Source organism: Polypterus senegalus, chromosome 16 (assembly GCF_016835505.1).
Source record: "Polypterus senegalus isolate Bchr_013 chromosome 16, ASM1683550v1, whole genome shotgun sequence".
In the NCBI taxonomy this organism is placed as follows: domain Eukaryota; kingdom Metazoa; phylum Chordata; class Cladistia; order Polypteriformes; family Polypteridae; genus Polypterus; species Polypterus senegalus.
The window spans coordinates 60,259,126-60,278,838 of record NC_053169.1 but is presented as its reverse complement, the minus strand read 5'-3'; positions in this window follow the sequence as shown (position 1 = coordinate 60,278,838).

Below are 19,713 nucleotides of genomic sequence, written 5' to 3'. Positions count from 1 at the left end.
TAAGAATTACTGTGCATTTGCCTATGATATTTGAAAGAGAATTTTATGAGAGGGTACTGCTCATAGGTGACAACACACTATATTTAGATAACAATATTTAGATCTGTGTTGCGAGAGTTTGAATGAGTTGGGATTCTGTTTATCACAGAGCCAAGGAGGTGGTATGAGAGGTTATCAGCATGTCTGGTCCTTTAGGTATATTTTGTAGTTTTGGGTGAATCTTGGGTTACTGTTTACACATTTAATACAACACCCTAATACAACCAAAATGCTAGTGCAATGGATAATATATGACTGTTCTTATTTTCATAAATATGATAAAAAGCTTTCTTTAAAGTGTCTGGCTCTTAAACCAATTACAAAATCTGGTCCTGTCTTAATTAATGTTGTCTATTGTCCCCCAAAATACAATTGGGTTTTTCTTAAATGATCTTAATGAACTTTTAACCCTTTCTTAAATTTGTTTTCCTAGTGAGTAACTCTTCTCGGGAAGTTCAACATCTATATTGACACTGCGACATGTAAACTGAGGAATGAATTCCTGTGCTTTCTGGACTAGTGGTCTTGATCTACACATCTGGCTTATCTGTTGGCAACACTTATAGTAGTGATTTGGGGCTCTCTGATCATCAATCAGTACTTTTCTCTGTATCATTACCTCTCCCTTCTCTTACCTGTAAATGTTAAATTTCTTTCAGAAACCTTAAAAATATCTGTCCCTCTTTCCTTATTGGATCCATTTCTGATCTTTTTCCGTCTTCCCCTATTCCATCAATTCTAGAAAGTTTTGTTGACTACTATAATTCAGCTCTTCATTCAGCACTTGATACATCAGCTCCTTTAAAACATAAGGAAATGTATTTTAAGAGTTTGTCTCCATGATACAATTCAGAGTTATGATCTATGAAAGCAGCTGGTCGATGCCTTGTGAGAATGTCACGTATGACTGGCCTCAATGTGCATATCCAGGCTTTCTCTGACCATCAAAGGACTTACAGGGATGCACTAACTGTTGCCAAGGATATGCATTAAGGCAAAATAATAGAAAGTGGCCATGATAACTTTAGGGTTTTGTTCTCTGTACTTAATAACCTACTTCAACCTGTATCTGGCCCAATTATCTCCTATACTGAAGTGTGTGAGAAATTTCTCCACTTTTTCTGTAATAAAATTAAAGATCTAAATAATTCAACTAACATAAATGCATCATCCATTTATATCTTTCCTTGTCTTCCCACTTTAATCAGCTCCTTTTCTAAATTTTCACCATACACATCTGCATTTGCTAATGACCTGCTTTGTAAGATGAGGTCGACTACCTGTGTACTGGACCCCATCCTCACCACACTTCTTAAATCCTGCCTTCATGCCATAATCTTAACTGTTACAGCAATAATAAATACATCCCTTGACACAGGCTTTGTGCCAGCCACTTTTAAAATTGCTTCTGTAACTCCAATGTTAAAAGAGTCTGGTCTTGATGCTGACCATTTTAACACTTTTCAGCCTATTTCTCACCTACCTTTTCTGTCAAAAGTTCTTGAGGGTATTGTAGCCTCCCAACTCACCAATTATTTAACCTCTAATAAATCGAAGGATCCCTTTCAGTCTGGTTTCAGGGCACAGCATCGCTGTGAAACTGCTCTACTTCAGGTAACTAATGATTTGCTTATGGCAACAGACTTTGGACAAATCAGCATATTCATTTTTTTTAGATCTTAGTGCAGCATTTGACACAGTTAGGTATGACATTCTACTGTCCAGAATGGAGAACATTCTGGGTATCTCTGGCTCTGTCCAGTGGTTTAAGTCATTTCTGACTGACAGGCAACATTTTTGGCAACAGCAAATTCAGCTCAGAGCCAGTCTCGCAAGGAGTTCCTCAGGGCTCTGCCCTCGGCCCTCTCCTCTTCTGTACCTATATGCTTCCCCTCGGCCATGTTATTTGTAGCTTTGGACTGGACAGATGATACTCAACTCTATTTCAATGTTAAAAGTGAAACTTCATAAGAGCTTTCTCAGCTCACAACTTGCCTCAGTGAAGTTAAAACGTGGATGGAGGAGAACTCTTTAAAATTAAACTGCAACAAAACTGAACTCCTGCAAATTGGCACTAAACTTAAGAAATTGACCCATCCTGCTTCGCCTTCACTTGCTTCCTGTGTTTTACAGAATTGAATATAAAATTCTATTATTAACCTACAGATCTTTTTAATGGCCTCACACTGACTGCATCAGTGACCTTCTCCATTGCTATGCTCCTGTTTGTCCACTAAGATCCTCTGATTCTGGCAATCTTGATGTGCGCCACACTAACCTGCACTCTGTGGGTGACATGGTCTCCATCTGTATAGCACCCAGACTTTGGAATGACCTCACAAATTTAATTAGATCAGCTGGCTCAATTCATTCCTTTAAAAAACAACTTAAAATGCATCTGTTCAGGAAGGCTTTTAACTTAACCTGACATTCTGCCTCCTCTTTCAGTTTACCCTCTTTGTCCAGATGCTCAGGATAATTTGTGTGTATGTGTTGTGTCACAAATGATATTATTTGTTCAGACTTTTCTTTTAGTATTGAATTTAGTATTTTACTCTGGTTTATTGTCTTTTATTCTATTTAATGCTTTGCATCTCTTGCATTTATCTGTTTAGTGTTCTATGCAGAAATATTTGCAGTCAATGTTACACATACCCTTCTGTTTAAATAAGTGTCTTGAGCATGGGAAAGACACTTTAAAAATTAAGTGTAATTATTATTATTATTACATTTATTATTAAAAGAACCTCCTGGCATTGGATGCAAAAACGTATAAAAAGGTTTGTGAAGAATGGTACGCTTTATGGGACTGATACATAGTTAATAAAGATGCAATATGAAGCAAACCTGGGCAGAACAGAGATGAGAATGGTTAGATGACTGTGAGGATTGTCATAGAATAAGAGGAAGATAAATTCCAAGTTAAGAGAAAGTCTGGATGTGGAGGCAGAAGATGGTTTGTATAAAGTGGTACACTAATATGGTGGTGGAGAGGATAAGAACCAGATGGATGATCAAGGAACATCTTTATTATTATAGTTGGAGTTGGTGTCAAATCATCTGAAAACAATGTGTCTCAACTTAAGGGTTGATCAGGCCTGCAGGAAATGGAAGAAAAAATATTTGGGTAAATTCAGAAAATGGTAGTTAAACTAGTGATGGTAATGATGATGATGATAATTATATAGAAAATAGGTAAATTGGTGTGAAGCCTCACTGAAAGGAAGGAAATAGGTCAAGCAGCTTGAGGGCAGAAATGAATAGTTTGAAAATGGAGCAGTCTGACCTGTTGGTCAAGAAGGTGAAAAATTATGAAAAAATGTCTAATACAGTGAAAAGTGACAGGTAGAGTTGTATATCTTTAAATATCTGTGCAGAACTTAGGAGTGTACCTTGAAACAATGAGTGATCTACACTTGTTTCTCTTGCCTGGAGCATAATAGGTAGCTTTGCTGTTGTCTGAAACCAGTGACAGTTTTACAGAAAAAAAATTTCCACACTTTAACATCAGTACAGCATATGTTGTGTTGCATGCTGTCCATGCCTAAAAATACAAAGTTGGTTATCCTTTAAATTGTTTTTCTTTCTAAATATACTGTACTTTATTACATGAAAAACAAAAAAGATTTAACGACTTACAATCGGTAATAAACACCATGCATACTACACAGTGATTAATCATTAGTCTCAGCACTGCAGCAGTTAAGTAAAAAATGTGGCATATTGGCCGTGCTCGCTGCCAAGCATTAGCCGTGCCCTCTCCCCAGTCTCCAACTACAAACATGTTACTACAGATCTCTCCAGAGGAATAGTGTTAGCTGTTTTTACAGCACTAACATATGTAAAGACACCTGAGCTGCTCAAGTCCACGGCTTGTTGTGGCCTCCATTCTGACACCTTTGCTCTCTAGCCATCAAGGGTTAATTTCCTAATAGCAGCATGGATGTCGATGCTGGCCAAGTTTCTTATCGCCTGCAGAGCACCTCAAGCTGTGATACGGAGCCAACAAACACCATTAATCCTCTAAATATGAAGGATCACATATGTAAAATGTCTGCTGTTCCCGCCAGTTGGGCAGGTACAGTAGAAACTCTACAGGAAAAAGAGCAGCACAGAGGCCTATTAAAAAACACCTAGAGAGGAGAGAAAAAATGAGCGGATGTCACAAAAAGCTCTTCAAAGGTCCTCCAGACTGCACAGATTTTCTTCCCTCTTTAACATGGGAAACATACGTCTCTTCCTGTGCCAAAAATAGATATACAGTAAAGATAAAATTTAAATGTGTTAAAATATCTCATACTCCTTGTTATATATAGAAGAGGCCACCAAAGTGTGCTTGTGCTAAAAGTTAAAGATCAAACAAGTGACTTTTGAATTTAATTTGAAAGAGCTGCATACAATTCGTAAGTTAGTAACAGCATCAAAATACTCCCTAATGAACATTCAGTTGTTCCATTTTTGAAGTTACCTGGCTATTTTTTTTTTCAGCGATTTTATGCGCATATCCTAATTCACATATATTTGGGAATTTTTGTTAAAAACTTGAGTTCTTGGCCGCAAAATCTTTTGGATACAGAGATGGTGATCAAATGCTAAACAAACAGTGACTAGACTGGATCAGTGGAGCTGTAAGACAACAGCACTAAGCAATGTGCCAATATGCCATGCACTTAGCATGTCTGAAATCAGACTGTAACATGCCTTCTAAAATAACAGCAAAAAGGTATTTGTGGTTATCAATATCCATATTGCTGCGGTGGGCTGGCGCCCTGCCCAGGGTTTGATTCCTGCCTTGCGCCCTGTGTTGGCTAGGATTGGCTCCAGCAGACCCCCGTGACCCTGTAGTTAGGATATAGCGGGCTGGATAATGGATGTATGGATATATCCATATTGAATGCACCCTTTAATAGTATACTCATATGTGTCATAAATTAAAAAGTAACGTGATCGGGCAGCCTGGGTAAACTGATTAGCTTTGATTAAGCATTACCAAATACATATTTTAGTCCTGTAAAGTGATACAGTCAACTCCACTTACCTGAAATTCGGTTAGCTACAATTCGCTTATCTGCAATTTCCAGTCTGCTGCAATGCCTTTAATATTCCCGTTTCATGATTTTCAGGTCAATTGGCTTCGGATAGCTGCAATGGCCGTGCAATGGCCATGCAGGTCCGTTTTCCGCTTACTGTACAGTCTACTCCATTTAAGTGCACGACCTCCAGATGAGATCGCCACGTGCGCTTAAGCGGACATGTGCATCTAAGTGGTGTGTGCGCTCAACCGATGTGCATGCAGGTGGAGTCGAATGTAGTTGATACAATGTACAGAGAGAGATGACACCATATAAAGTCGACAGTGTCAGGCATATGCGTGGGCGGTGTTTGTTATTTCAGTAACTTAGAAAGCCGACAGATCTTACAAGAACATCAACTGATCGACATAATTTAGTTTTTTGAAAAGTTGCTGGAATATCGTTACAATTGGTCTAGTCTAATATGGCAGCGTGTAAGACTTCAAAAACATTAAAAGCCCTGTCATTACCAGATAGAGTAGAAGTGTTAAAACGAATTGATAGTAAGGAAAGTCAAGTGTCTGTTGCCAAGCACTTTGGTGTTCATCCAAGTCAAATCTGTTGCATTGTTAAGCAACGACAGCAGATGATTGATGTCTGACAAAAAAAATGCTAATCCTGACCGAAAAAGAAAACGGGCAGGAAAATCTGAGGATGTTAAAGTCGTTTTGTTGCGTTAGTTCAGCCAAGCTAGAAGCAGACAGCTGCCAGTTAGCGGACTGATGTTTATTGAAAAAGCCAATTAGCTTGCTGTTAGCTTTGGCATAGAGGGATTTAACGCTACAAATGGATGGTTGGAGTGATGGAAGCAACGAGAAAACATCCAGCTTAAACAGCAACACAGGGAAAAGCAGGACGCTGATGAATTTGGTGCCGAACGTTGGATAGTTGGAAGTTCTTCCTGACATCGTCAAAGAGTATGATGAACATGATATCTTTCAATACTGACGAAACTGGGCTCTATTGGCGTGCCATACCTGAGGGAACATTAAAGTTTAAACACCATTGTTTAGTTGAAATCAACAGTATTGCTCCAACAAGTGCAGATAAAACAGATGAAACGATATGCGAAAGCCTGAAGGCGTCTACTCCAGCTACTAATCATCTAGAAGAGGAGGAGAGACTGGACGCGGCTGACGTCGATGACGATTAGACTGCACCTGCCATGGCACTGACGTTCGCTAATGCAGTGAAGAGCTTGGATTTTATACGAGCCTACCTAGAGTAAACTGGCTGCGATTCGTAAGAAATGTTTTATGCACTTATGACCATCGTCCGAAACAGGCACAGACAACAATAACAGATTATTTTCGTTGAGTGTGAACTAACACTGAGTAAACAACGACATTGCTTAATTGAAAATTAGCAGCTTTAGACCGGCAAAACTGCATGTTTATTATATGTACTGTAATCTAATTTGATTACATTAGACGATTAAACTATATGGCTGGTTAGTAACAATATGTTGTGTTTATTCCTTAGCTCTAGGCACAGCAGCCCCAAACATTGCAGCTAAAAGGAGTGCACTGTATACATTAGGATATCAGATAATCTAATGATTGCATGACATCTTAAATGAACAATTGTGATTTCACAACAGAATTCAGTTGAGGCGTATGACCACAGGATACTATAAGGATACATTTCCAGTTTATATGTGTTTGTATTTCAAGGCATAGTCCAATAATATAATGGTGAGGTAACTTTTCATATTAAAGGTAATTTGTTTTAGAGTTATCATGTGAAACACATGGATGTGAAATTTGTTAGGATCAAAAATTGCTATTGCCTGACTGTAGACTAAATTATTAAATCCAATTCACTCAATTTTGAAGTTACTGGATGAAGGCAGAACTTTACCTGACTTCATGATGTACAAAACAGGAATCACCACGGATTTAATTTGCCATATTTGACACTGATCTACAGAAAAAATAACTCAAAGTGAAAATAGATTCTTTCAAAATTATGAACAAATATAAAACACAAAATAACTGATCAGATAAGTATTCAGCACTTTGATGGAAACTGTATTCCCAACTTGTATCCAATTGCTGTCCTCTGCATCTTGTTCTGTTACACCCATCACCTGCATGTCCTCTCTCACAACATCCATAAACCTTCGCTTAGGCCTTCCTCTTTTCCTCTTCCCTGACAGCTCTATTCTTAGCATCCTTCTCCCAATATACCCATAATCTCTCCTCTGCACATGTCCAAACCAATACAATCTCGCCTCTCTGACTTTGTCTCCCAACCGTCCAACTTCAGCTGACCCTCTAATGTACTCGTTTCTAATCCTGTTCATCCTCGTCACGCCCAATGCAAATCTTAGCATCTTTAACTCTGCCACCTCCAGCTCTGTCTCCTGCTTTCTGGTCAGTGCCACTGCCTCCAACCCATATAACATAGCTGGTCTCACTACCATCCTGTAGATCTTCCCTTTCACTCTTACTGATACCCGTCTGTCACAAATTACTCCTGACACTCTTCTCCACCCATTCCAGACTGCCTGCACTCTCTTTTCACCTCTCTTCCACAATCCCCATTACTCTGTACTGTTGATCCCAAGTATTTAAACTCATCCACATTTGCCAACTCTACTCCCTGCATCCTCACCATTCCACTGACCTCCCTTTCATGTACACCAACGTTTTCTGTCTTGTGCCTACTGACCTTCATTCCTCTCCTCTCTAGAGCATATCTCTACCTTTCCATGGTCTCCTCAACCTGCTCCCTACTATCACTACAGATCACAATGTCATCAGCAAACATCATAGTCCACGGGGACTCCTGTCTCTTCTGTCAACCTGTCCATCACCATTGCAAATAAGAAAGGGCCCAAGAGCCAATACCTGATGTAATCCCACCTGCAACTTGAATGCATCCATCACTCCTACCGCAGACCTCACCACTGTCACACTTCCCTCGTACATATCCTGTACAACTGTTACATACTTCTCTGCCACTCCCAACTTCCTCATACAATACCACAGTTCCTCTTGAGGCACCCTGTCATATGCTTTCTCCAGGTCAACAAAGACACAATGCAGCTCCTCTGGCCTTCTCTAAACTTCTCCATCAACATTCTCATAGCAAACATTGTATCTATTGTGCTCTTTCTTGGCATGAAACCATACTGCTGCTCAGTAATCATCACCTCACTTCTTAACCTAGCTTCCACTACTCTTTCCCATAACTTCATGCTGCGGCTCATCAATTTTATTCCCCTGTAGTTACTGCAGTCCTGCACAAACCCCTTATTCTTAAATATCTGCACCAGTACACTTCTCCACTCCTCAGGCGCCCTCTCACTTTCTAAGATTCCATTAAACAATCTGGTTAAAAATGCCACTGTGGTATGTCATCTGGACCAACGGCCTTTCCATTTTTCATCCTCTTCATAGCTGTCCTTCCTTCCTCCTTGCAGTTCCTGATTCACTATCTCTACATTATTCAACCTCTTCTCTCTCTCATTCTCTTCATTCATCAGCCTCTCAAAGTACTCTTTCCATCTGCTCAACACACTCTCCTCGATTGTGAGTACATTTCCATCTTTATCCTTTATCACCCTAACCTGCTGCACATCTTTCCCAGCTTGGTCCCTCTGTCTAGCCAATCGGTATAGGTCCTTTTCTCCCTCTTTAGTGTCCAACCTCTCATACAACTCATCATACGCCTTTTCTTTAGCCTTCGCCACCCCTCTCTTCACCTTGCGTCTTATCTCCTTGTACTTTTGTCTACTTTCTGCATTTCTCTGACTAACCCACTTCTTCTTTGCCATCCTCTTCCTGTGTATACTCTCCTGCATTTCCACATTCCACCACCAGATTTCCTTTTCCTCCTATCTCTTTCCAGATGTCATGCCAAGCACCCTTCTTGCTGTCACCCTTACTACATCTGCTGTAGTTTCCCAGCTGTCTGATTACTCTTCACTGCCACCCAGTGCCTGTTTCACCTCCTCCCTAAACTCTGCCTTGCAGTCTTCCTTTTTCAACTTTCACTATTTGATCATTGGCTCTGCCCTCACTCTCTTCCTCTTCTTGATCTCCAGCATCATCCTACAGACCACCATCCTATGCTGCTTAACCACACTTTCCCTTGCCACCACTTTGCAGTCTTCAATCTCCTTCAGATCAACTCTTCTGAACAGGATGTAATCTACCTGTGTGCATCTTCCTCCACTCTTGTATGTAACCCTATATTCCTTCCTCTTCTCAAAATACATATTCACCACAGCCATATCCATCCTTTTGCCCAAATCCACTATCCTCTGACCTTCTTTATTCCTCTCCTTGACACCATATCTACCCATCACCTCCTCATCTTCACTATTCCTTCACCAATATGCCCATTGAAATCCGCTCCAATCACCACTTTCTGTTCCTTGGGTACACTGTTCATCACTTCGTCCAACTCACTCCAAAAATCTTCTTTCTCACCCATTGCACACCCAACTTGTGGTGCATATGTACTAACAACATTCATCATCACACCTCCAATTTCCAGCTTCATAATCATTACTCTGTCTGACACTCTTTTCACCTCCAAAATACTCTTGACATACTGTTCCTTCAGAATAACCCCTACTCCATTTCTCCTCCCATCTACACCACGATAGAACAATTTGAAACCACCTCCGATCCACCTGGCTTTACTCCCCTTCCATTTAGTCTCTTGCACGCACAATATATCAACCTTCCTTCTCTTCATCATATCTGCTAACTCTCTTGCCTTACCAGTTATACTGCCAACATTCAAAGTTCCTACCCTCAGTTCCACTCTCTTTACTTTCCTCCTCTCTTCCTGCCTCCGGACATGTCTCCCCCTCTTCTCCTTCTTCAGCCAACAGTAGCCCAATATCCGCCAGCACCCTGTTGGCTAACAGTACTGGTGTTTAATTAGGTTTAATAATATTATATAATGTTAGATTTGAACTGTTCAAGGTCAACTACACTGCAAAAGAACACATCACTGCAAAAAAATATTATTTCAATATAGTAGCACAAAAGTGTAACAGAAATGTCATCATTGTCAACAAATCACCTTCAAGGTACAGCAAGCGTCACCACTGGACACCAGAAAGAGAATGAAATTCAAAGAGACAACAACTACCAAACAAAAGAAATGCTGTAATCATGAAGTCATCCATTCATTTTTAAGCTTAGGGTCATGAGGATTACTATTATATTTTATATTTTTAAGAAATAAACTGATAGAATTATATAACCAATATCACAGTAAATTCCAGTTGTTTTATACCTGTATTAGAACTCGGACATAGATCAGGTCCTACCTCCTTATACTGTTTTCTCCTGCTTCGACTACCATTTCATTGTACCTTTAAATTAAACTGAGCCCAAAATATTTGTGCTGCAGTTGACGTACTGTATGTGTGGCTTTGATTTAACTTAATAAAGTTTGTACTGGTAACTTAGGCAATCCCAAGCACAGTTTTTCTTACGTTAGACATGTTCTCTGCATTATCTGTTGGTGAAGAATGAATAAGGGACAAATGAATTAGATTTCCTTTTTCAAACCCGTGATTAACTACTTGATCATACGCTTTTCAAAAGTAAAGAAATCTACTATGCTATGAAAAAAACTGTTAAAGAAATATAGAATACAGAATGTTTTGTAAAATATATTTTATGACTGAATTTAAGGGCTGCTTTTTGGGTTCATTTTGACCTCAGCTACTACTGCTATTAAGTCTGACGTAACACAACATTCTCATACTCATTTTATCCAAATCAGACCTAATAGCAGTTGGTGAAATGCAAGAAACAGCAAAGAAGATGTTACCAGACCACCATAGGACCCACTCGTGCACACACACTCAAACACACATACACACACAGAGTCACCAGATAACCCAATATGCACATCTTTGTGTATTTATGAGGTAAGCTGTAGTCCCAAGAGGAAAACTCATACAGACATAAGGAGAACATGTAAATACCACACAGAAAAAACACCAGGGACAGGATTAGAACCAAAGATCCTGGATCTGAGAGGTGGCAGTGCTAACTACTATGCTACATTGTCATCCTGCTACTAAATTTGAATCATTAAAAAGAATATATGAGGAAACAATCTCTATGTGCTTCATATTACCTCTTTTTCCAATAAGGTAGAAAAAAGTAAGTAGCAACCAAGATCAGGTTTACAGCTGCCTTCCCTTTTCTATCAATTAATTAGATAAAATTATTTTAATGATAAAGTTACTGAAAAATAAATTCATAATAATGAGCTTATTATAATAATTGGCTCAGAGAACAGTCATTAGACTCAACCTTCCCATTTCTTTCTTTTCTCCCCCCAAGTGTCTTTTTCCAAGTACTCATTTAAATTTAGCCGAACAATAAATATTTTAATAATAACTTACGTTAAATACCCCCTGACTTTATATAGTCTTAAAATTACTTTTAATTGTCCCTAACTTTTAAACATCAACAGGAGAACACTGTCAATAGGTTTCAATATATCAGGTGGGGATTCGTTTCATAGATCCCTCCACTTTCCTATGGTGTTTGTACTGTATTTTGAAGGATGTTATTGTATAGATTCAAGACTTCAAAGAGTCCTGAATTAATGAACTAAACATGGTAGAAACTCCACTAATATCGTATACTATATGTTATCATTTTTTGGCTTACCTGGAAGTAGTAACTGGCCAGGTCTTAAAAGCCTCATGTGGTCATAGGGTTGGTGATCTTGTAGTCAGGACATTAGACAGTAGCAAGGACCGCGTTGGAAGAAGCAAAAGAGATGAGTATATAATAAAGCAGCTTATGAAGATAAACAGGGAGTGTTATCTACACTATATGTGTGGGCAATAGGAACAGCCTGCATAGGCCAACTGTTGCAATTGATTTTATTATTTTCCTTTTTTTTATACTTTTTATATTCTTTCTGTGTACATATCTCATGTTTTATAATAAAGACTCCTCTTTACTTATTTGTTGATATTTTTGTCTTATTTCAGTGCTCACATTAGGTTTTAGGCAAATGCTAGTAAATAAAATACTATGTCCCATACAGCTAAAGTTGTTTGATTAGGCTTTCATTTGGTAATTTTAAATTTGAATTTATTGGAAAGGATTTTTTGCAACCTATGATTCAGTCCCAGTTCCAGACCAATATGGTATGGGGGCATTTGAAATGCTAGGAGACTATGATATGATAAAGTCCTAAAAATTCAACATGTAACAGCATTCATGACAGCAGGCTGGCATGTTAAAGAAGTGTGAAGTCAGCAACAGTTAGCAAAACAAGATGAGTGCAAGTACGAGTGAAACAATCACAGTACTTTTCAGAATACCTCCTGAGGCAAGGTATAGTTTGGCTGCCCTTTCGCCCCAGCCCCTTATATCCTTATTAGGCATGAGATGATACACTTAATTCACATACAATATGTATTGTGGCAGAGGCCTCTTGAAACCGTGAATTTTTGAACATTGAATAAGAAAATAATAAATATCATATTATTAATTGGAAAAATGTAAAACAATAAAAATCATTAACACAGCTCCTACATGCTAATCTAAATACTGTACCTGGACTGTTCTAAATTGCTTTCCTGCAAACTAAAAGGTACCTGTCATTCTAACTAAACACATGCTGTGTGAACTTAAGAGAATTTTAACAGATAGTGGCACACTGAACAGATTCCAGAAATTAACAAAATATTACAAAATAATATAATCAGCATATCTACTGTAGTGCCAGTACCTGAGGAACATGTCCCTCTGGGTCATTTCAATAAAATGCATTGTGCATGGGCAAGGACCCCGTCATAAATATTTGGAGTAGGAACAAAAAAGTATTGGTTTAAACATATACAGTATAACAACAAACACACTTGGACAGCAATAGCAAAAGAATGATTATAATAATCCTCAAATTAGAATAGCATGGGAGACAGATGTGTTAAAGTAAAATTAAAAGAATACATTGAATACACTGCCAAAGGCTGATTTAGATTGAAGTATAAGCATCTTTCAAATGATCTTACATTGAAACTTGTGTTAAAACTCTGCAAATATTGGCCTCTGTTGTTCACCACCATCAATGACTTTATTTTTATAAACGTCAAATTCATTATAGTTGCATTTTTAACATTGTGACTTTTCTCTAACTTGCTCCAGTATTTTTCACAATTTTCAAAAGGTAGTATATAAATAAATCATTGGATATGCAAATAATTCTTAGGATTCACACTTAGCACTTAGCTTGTTTGTTTTATTATTTTGTATTATTAAAAAAAAAAGTACATAACAATGAGCGAATTGCCTCGTGCCTCACTTCATGCATTGGTCGGGCTTAGCGCAGCTTAGCAGCCAGGCCTGCTCTTATTCTGTTCTTGACAATTCTTAACTAAAGTGGGCACAGGTAGTATTAACAGTATGTACGGTTTGATTAGTGTATCTGTTCCTTACCCCTTGTAATGCTGAGCAGTCAGCTGAATAGATACCCGCCTAAAATGCTCACCAGTTACTATTGGTTGAGCTTCAAGGATTTATTAAGGGTCAGGGCTTGTCAGAACATGATAGAATTTATGAGTTGCATTATTACATATGGACACAGATGCCATATATGGGGGTGAGCTGTCTCCCCAATCCCAACATTGTAGATATTGCCCAAACTGATACTAGAAAGGAGTCTCGCTGATAAAAAGTTATTTTATCAGTCCATAGCAGATGCTATACATCATACAGGCTCTTTTAACAGGCAGTTGTGTATTTGAGTCTTCAGCCTAACCGGCAGCCTATGGAGACTGTGACATCAAAACGCTAATCTTACCAAAGCAGCCCGATAAACAATAAATATATACATAGAGTAGAAATTCTTTCTATAGGAAAATATAAAAACTAAATTTGGTGCAATTGAAGTACAATAATCACCCTTGCACACAGACCATGATTCCTGTTTAACATGTCCACACCAACTTATGTTGAAAATGTAATGTCCATATCCGTTCAATGCTCAATGTCAGAGAGATTCAAATGATAATACAGAACTTTTTAGAGAGTCAAGAAGGTAGTTAACATTAGTTCACAACCACTAAGTCTTATTTTGTTGTGATTGTGGCTAATATGATACTCCAGTTGGTGGATTATTATTATTATTACTGTTTTTAAGATTTTTATTATTGTTTTTGTATGAACCACTCCATTACATATTTCAAGCACAGAATTTACATCTACCTTGTTGTTATTTCAAATAGCATGAATATTTCCTGAAAAATGAAAATAAAAATAAATACCCTACAATACCTTTAAACAAGTATTCCAAACATATACTACATTACTGTACTTGTACAGAATAATATTTAGAGCAGACTGTAAGAAATTGGAATGGATCAGAAGCTGAAATATAAACGAAAAAACAAAAAAAAAAAAAAACAAAGCAAGAGACAAAAGTAAAATAAACCAATATTGTGCATCAAAGCCAAAATGAAAACTAAAATCAGAAGTCAGAATTCCCTGGCCGAAAAAGTCAGTCACCAGACGATCTTTAAGACAAGGACCTGCAAAAGAGTCATACTAATAACATCATGCAGAGCAACTTGCAGAGCCACACCCACTATCAACAATATCATAAAATAACATATAACAATATAATATAAAATAACAAGTGTCAAAACAAAATACATGTGGAAAATGAAAGTAAAACTGAATTGTGCATGTCTCAAAACCGTTGAAAAAAACTGTGAAGATTCACAGAAAAAATTATAAAATGCTAACTATCATAAGAGCTGGGTATAAAGGCCAAACTTTTCAAATGCATTGGATTGTGTAATGTTTTGTTTAAATAAAAGCATTCAAATAGTCCTCTGTTGCTTAATCCTTCAATATGAAGTTATTACAGTATGTTACTGAAGCTACCTTGTGTTTACTGACACTAGCAATCATCAAGGTTTTAGGGGTGTTAAGGTCTAACCCAGGTACTCGGAGGAAACATGGAGATGTCAGTGTTAAAGCAGACCATGAACTGAATTCTCAGAATTGTGCAGCCTATTGCTGAGGTTCCCACAGATAAGAATTGTGGGGTGTATATGTAAAAAAAGGTTAATAAGGTACAGGATAGGGGCGTTTCTTCTTGTTTACCGCTAAAAAAAGAACATAGGATAAAGGTGTCTTGTAGTGAGGAAGTTAAATATAAATCCAGGTGGCCATATTTACAGAATAGCACAGTGTTTTGCCTATGCTGATTACACTGTTCTCATTGATAGAAACCAAAATAGCCTCATGGAGAAAGCTAGAGAACTTGATAATGAATTTAAGAGAAAATGCCTACAAATCAGTCAGGACAAGACAAAAATGCATGATATGCAGAAAGTGTAGGGTAAGATTTAACCATGTAGAGACATTGAATTATGGTAATAAAAATATAAATTCAAATATTTGGGGGGTAATTTATAATGAAAACTATGAGATATATTATAAAATTAAAGCATGACTAGCAGCAGTAAATACGAGTTATTATGCTATACAAACGCTATTGAAATCAAGCCTGTTGACCACCTAAAGGCATAGATTTAAAAAGTCACAATGAAACTAGTATTGCTGTATTGGGCTGAATGTTTGTCATTAACAAAAAGTGAAGGAAACTTGTTCTAGTGGAAGATATTTGGGCCTATGCATGAAAATGGCACATGGAGAATAAGAATTAATGTTGAAGTCATGCAGCTATTTAAGAACACAGATCTAGTGACAGAAGTGAAAATCAGAAGGCTGCAGGAGCTGGGACACGTGGAAAGGTTAGATGGTGAAAGAACCCTTAAGAAACTAACACACAGCAACCCACAAGGCAGCAGAAGTGGACAGTTAAGAAAGTGGTAAATAGAGGAAGTGAAGGCTGATCTAGGGTAAGTCCAAGTCAAAGGATGAAGAAAAATAGCATGAAACAGAAAGCAATGGGTCAAAATCATTAAGGCAGCAGAGTCTCTTCATGAGCTGAAGTTCAACTTGGAATGGAAAGGAAGCTACAAATGATAGCAATTCTGTTCTCATTGTTTGATTCTGTTTAATTTAATTATGTCTGAATAAAGTAACAAAAAAAAAGCAAACTAACTGGCTTTTATCTAAGACTGATCCCTACTTTGCTGCCTGGTGCTTCCAGATAGGCTCAGGCTTTGTTATGATTGTGTATTAGATATAATGTATTAAGTACATAGATATAACAACATACACTAAATAAAATGATTTAATATTTAATAACATTTGAAAGATTTATAATTATTGAAATAAAAATCAACTTTGTGATAAGAACAAAGTTCAGCCTGACTTCTCTTGATAAGCAGATTTATTTTTTCTTGACACCAATGCATCATGAAGGTAGAAGGCTGTTAGTTTCTTCCTTTATTTAAGTAAAATAAAACCTACAAAGTTGGAGAATGTGTCATTTGTGACTTCTGCGGTCATGCTGAATCTCCTGAAAGTGGGCCAGCATTGACCAGAGCAGGGCTCTTCTTGCTTCTTGTAAATTGAAACAGTCCCCTATTTATCAAAGGATTCACTGCAGAAGAGAGTGCTCTATTTAGTCAACACTTTATAAATGTATCTGTCATTTCTCTAACAAATTGGACCTACTGCTCAGTGTTACTGGTTCAGGTGGGCTCTGTTCCAAATTCTATGCACGCCTGCAAATAACTCACGACTTATATAGTGCACATGGAACCCAGTCAGGGAGAGCTATAACTTCATTATTTCTTGTTCTTATCAGCATCCCCTTCTGCTATGAGGGCACCTACTAGACAGACCATTCATACTAACTTTGTAATTAAGTAATATTTTAATCATAAAACAATCAATAAAGTGTTATATCATCACCAAATTCACTTGGGAGAAATATGAAGGGTACTAAATATATCTTTCTTTTGTAAAGCTGGCTTGCATTATTTATGCCTTGCTATTCATTGGGAAATAAAAACATCTCTAGAAGGGATTGCGTTTTACCCTGTAATGTTTAGAAAAATCCGAAATATTTTACCTTCTTGCTCCATTAGCTTTTTCTACATTTTAAGCATTTTATCAAATGAGAAAGAAGATACTTTACTGCTTGAGAAAGATAACAAAATATCATTATTTATCAAAAATTCTGAAAAGCTATTTAAGAAGCATTTTTGATTACATAATATAAGGAAAGACTAAAGGAATGGTGAGCAAGAAGCCCAGGTACTGATCATGACAATGTGGCCCAGTGTGTAAGGCTTTAGACTTTCAGCAACAAAGCTGAATAATTCAATGTAAATGTCTAATTCAATGTGTGTGTGAGGCTAAATAATTTAATCTGACCATGCTCCAAGTTTCTAAATATATGTAAACAGTTGTGTTATACGTCTCTGCTTACAAAAGCACTTTGGTGTGGTGGTCACTTGTTCACAATGGAAATATGCACTTAAATAAAGGCTGTTAACGTTTGTTACCTTTCTGTCCTGTGTTAGCTCTCAAATCTAATAAACTAAGGCAGGTTAGCACAGAAGCATGGATTCTGAATCTGGAAGGCATGAGAAGAAGATATCCTACAAAAGAATTATCTTGTAAGGGCAGCACTTAAAGTGATGCAAAGAATATACAAAATAGAATAGTCATGAATTTCAGTTTTAATATTTATTTTATTTTGAAAGCAATTGTTTACATGTATTGTTATTTTGATAGTCTCATGGAGGCAAATGTGTAATATACATTTGGAGACAACTATGTGTGAATTTTGTTTAAAACTGGATGGAAACAATTAGATGGCTCACTGACTATCACATTTTTAACCCAGTCCTGTCTCATGAAGATGGCACACAAAGTAGTGGTTGTGATTTTTAACTGCACGGATCAATGGTGCTCTCAATAACCTGATCCCACAGAGCACAAGCTTCTGATTACAATGGACTGTCTAAAGCTAAAAGTCTACTACAAAGACCACCATTATAATATAGTTTGAGTTCAATGGGCACAGAGCACAGTGCATATATTAAAAATAAACATAACCTGTTGCTAGCAAAAACTTTCTGTAACATCAAATTATACATTGGTATTCACAGACATCAATGGACTAATGGTAAAAAAAAAAACATTGTCACGGGTGCTGTGCATGCACTCTGTTTTTCACACTTATAATGATAATGTAGGAGTTGATGTAAGGTTGAAAGAATTGGCAGCTATGTTTGTGAAAATATGAATTGCAAAATATGTATTCAAAGTAAATGATGCATCATGTTTTGTCAAAAGGACTGATGTTAAAAGAACTAATAATGAAGAGCTACAGGAAATGCAGATTGTTTTTTTTACCCTGAAAATCTGCCTAATGTAACTGGTAAAACCACAGGCGAGGCTGCACAGAGTCCATCTTCTCACTGCACATCTAAACGAACAACTAAAGGAAGTTAACATTTAACTGGAAATGTAAATACGTCATGCCAGAATATAGCCACAGTGTTTTACTCTCCATGCTAGTGTTTAGATCTGATGGTGTATGTACCCAAAAAAAGAAACCTGACTGTATTCTTGGTACAATTGCTCATGTACTGAAGTGTCAGCATGGCCCTGCCAGATCTAAACACTAGCGTGAAGAGTCGCTTTCGTACTGAAGTGTCTATAGCTGCAGGTTGAAGCTGCTGTCGCACTTTTCATAACTGATCTTTTCTGGAATAAGAAGTGCCATTGCACATGTACTTTGTCAGCACAGGAAACTCTGTAGTCTACTTGTAACTTTACACTGTAGGAAGATAAGTAAATAAATACAGGTAAATAACATTTAATGTGGTGTTTATATAAGTAACATATAAATGTTTTTCATATAAGAACCATCAAGAAACATAATTGCAAATGGAAATTTGCACGATACCTTGGTGAGTTCTGTAAGCCCTGCTGCTTCACTGTAGGACATGCGTGTGGCAGATTCATTGGCAGGATGATGGCCAACCTGTTGCTGCATCCAAACGGTGCCATCTTTTGCCTCTATGCCTGGTGCAGCTGTGTTTTTCTTATGTGTGAGTGGACGTTCCTTGCGAGGAGGGTTTCTGTTCTCATTCTCCGATGTAGAACCCTCATCATCATCTGAGTTCACCTCTGTTATAGCACGTCATTATCTGAAAACAGCAGTGTCAGATCAGGGGGGACATGAACATGACTGAGAGAATAAAAAATAAAACAAAAAAATAAATGCTAACCTTTACAAGTACCATAAATTTAAACCGGTTGTTAGAGACTTAAATTAAATGAACGTTTTTATTCTTTAAGAGTAACAATAAGAGCAGCTCACTACTCAAAGCGGTAATTGTAGGAAGCACCCAGCATTGAACTCGTGTCCTCTTCATTATGAGACAGCAGTTCTTAGTGCTGCTCCATCCAAGTAGTTTTGTCAGTGTTGCACCCTAACCCAATTTCTTTTTCTTCAGTTATATTCTTGAATAAAAGCACACTTGTCTTGTTATATTTGTACCTTTTGTGAAAATGTTTTAGTTATAAGCCCTCTGGGTGTAGCTTTTGCAGCAAAGGATGTCACTGCTATTAACTACAAACCTTTTGACAAGTTGTCCCAGACATGTATTTTCATTTGGGAGTCATGTCTGTTCCTGTGAGAGTATTATTTTAGCAATACCATA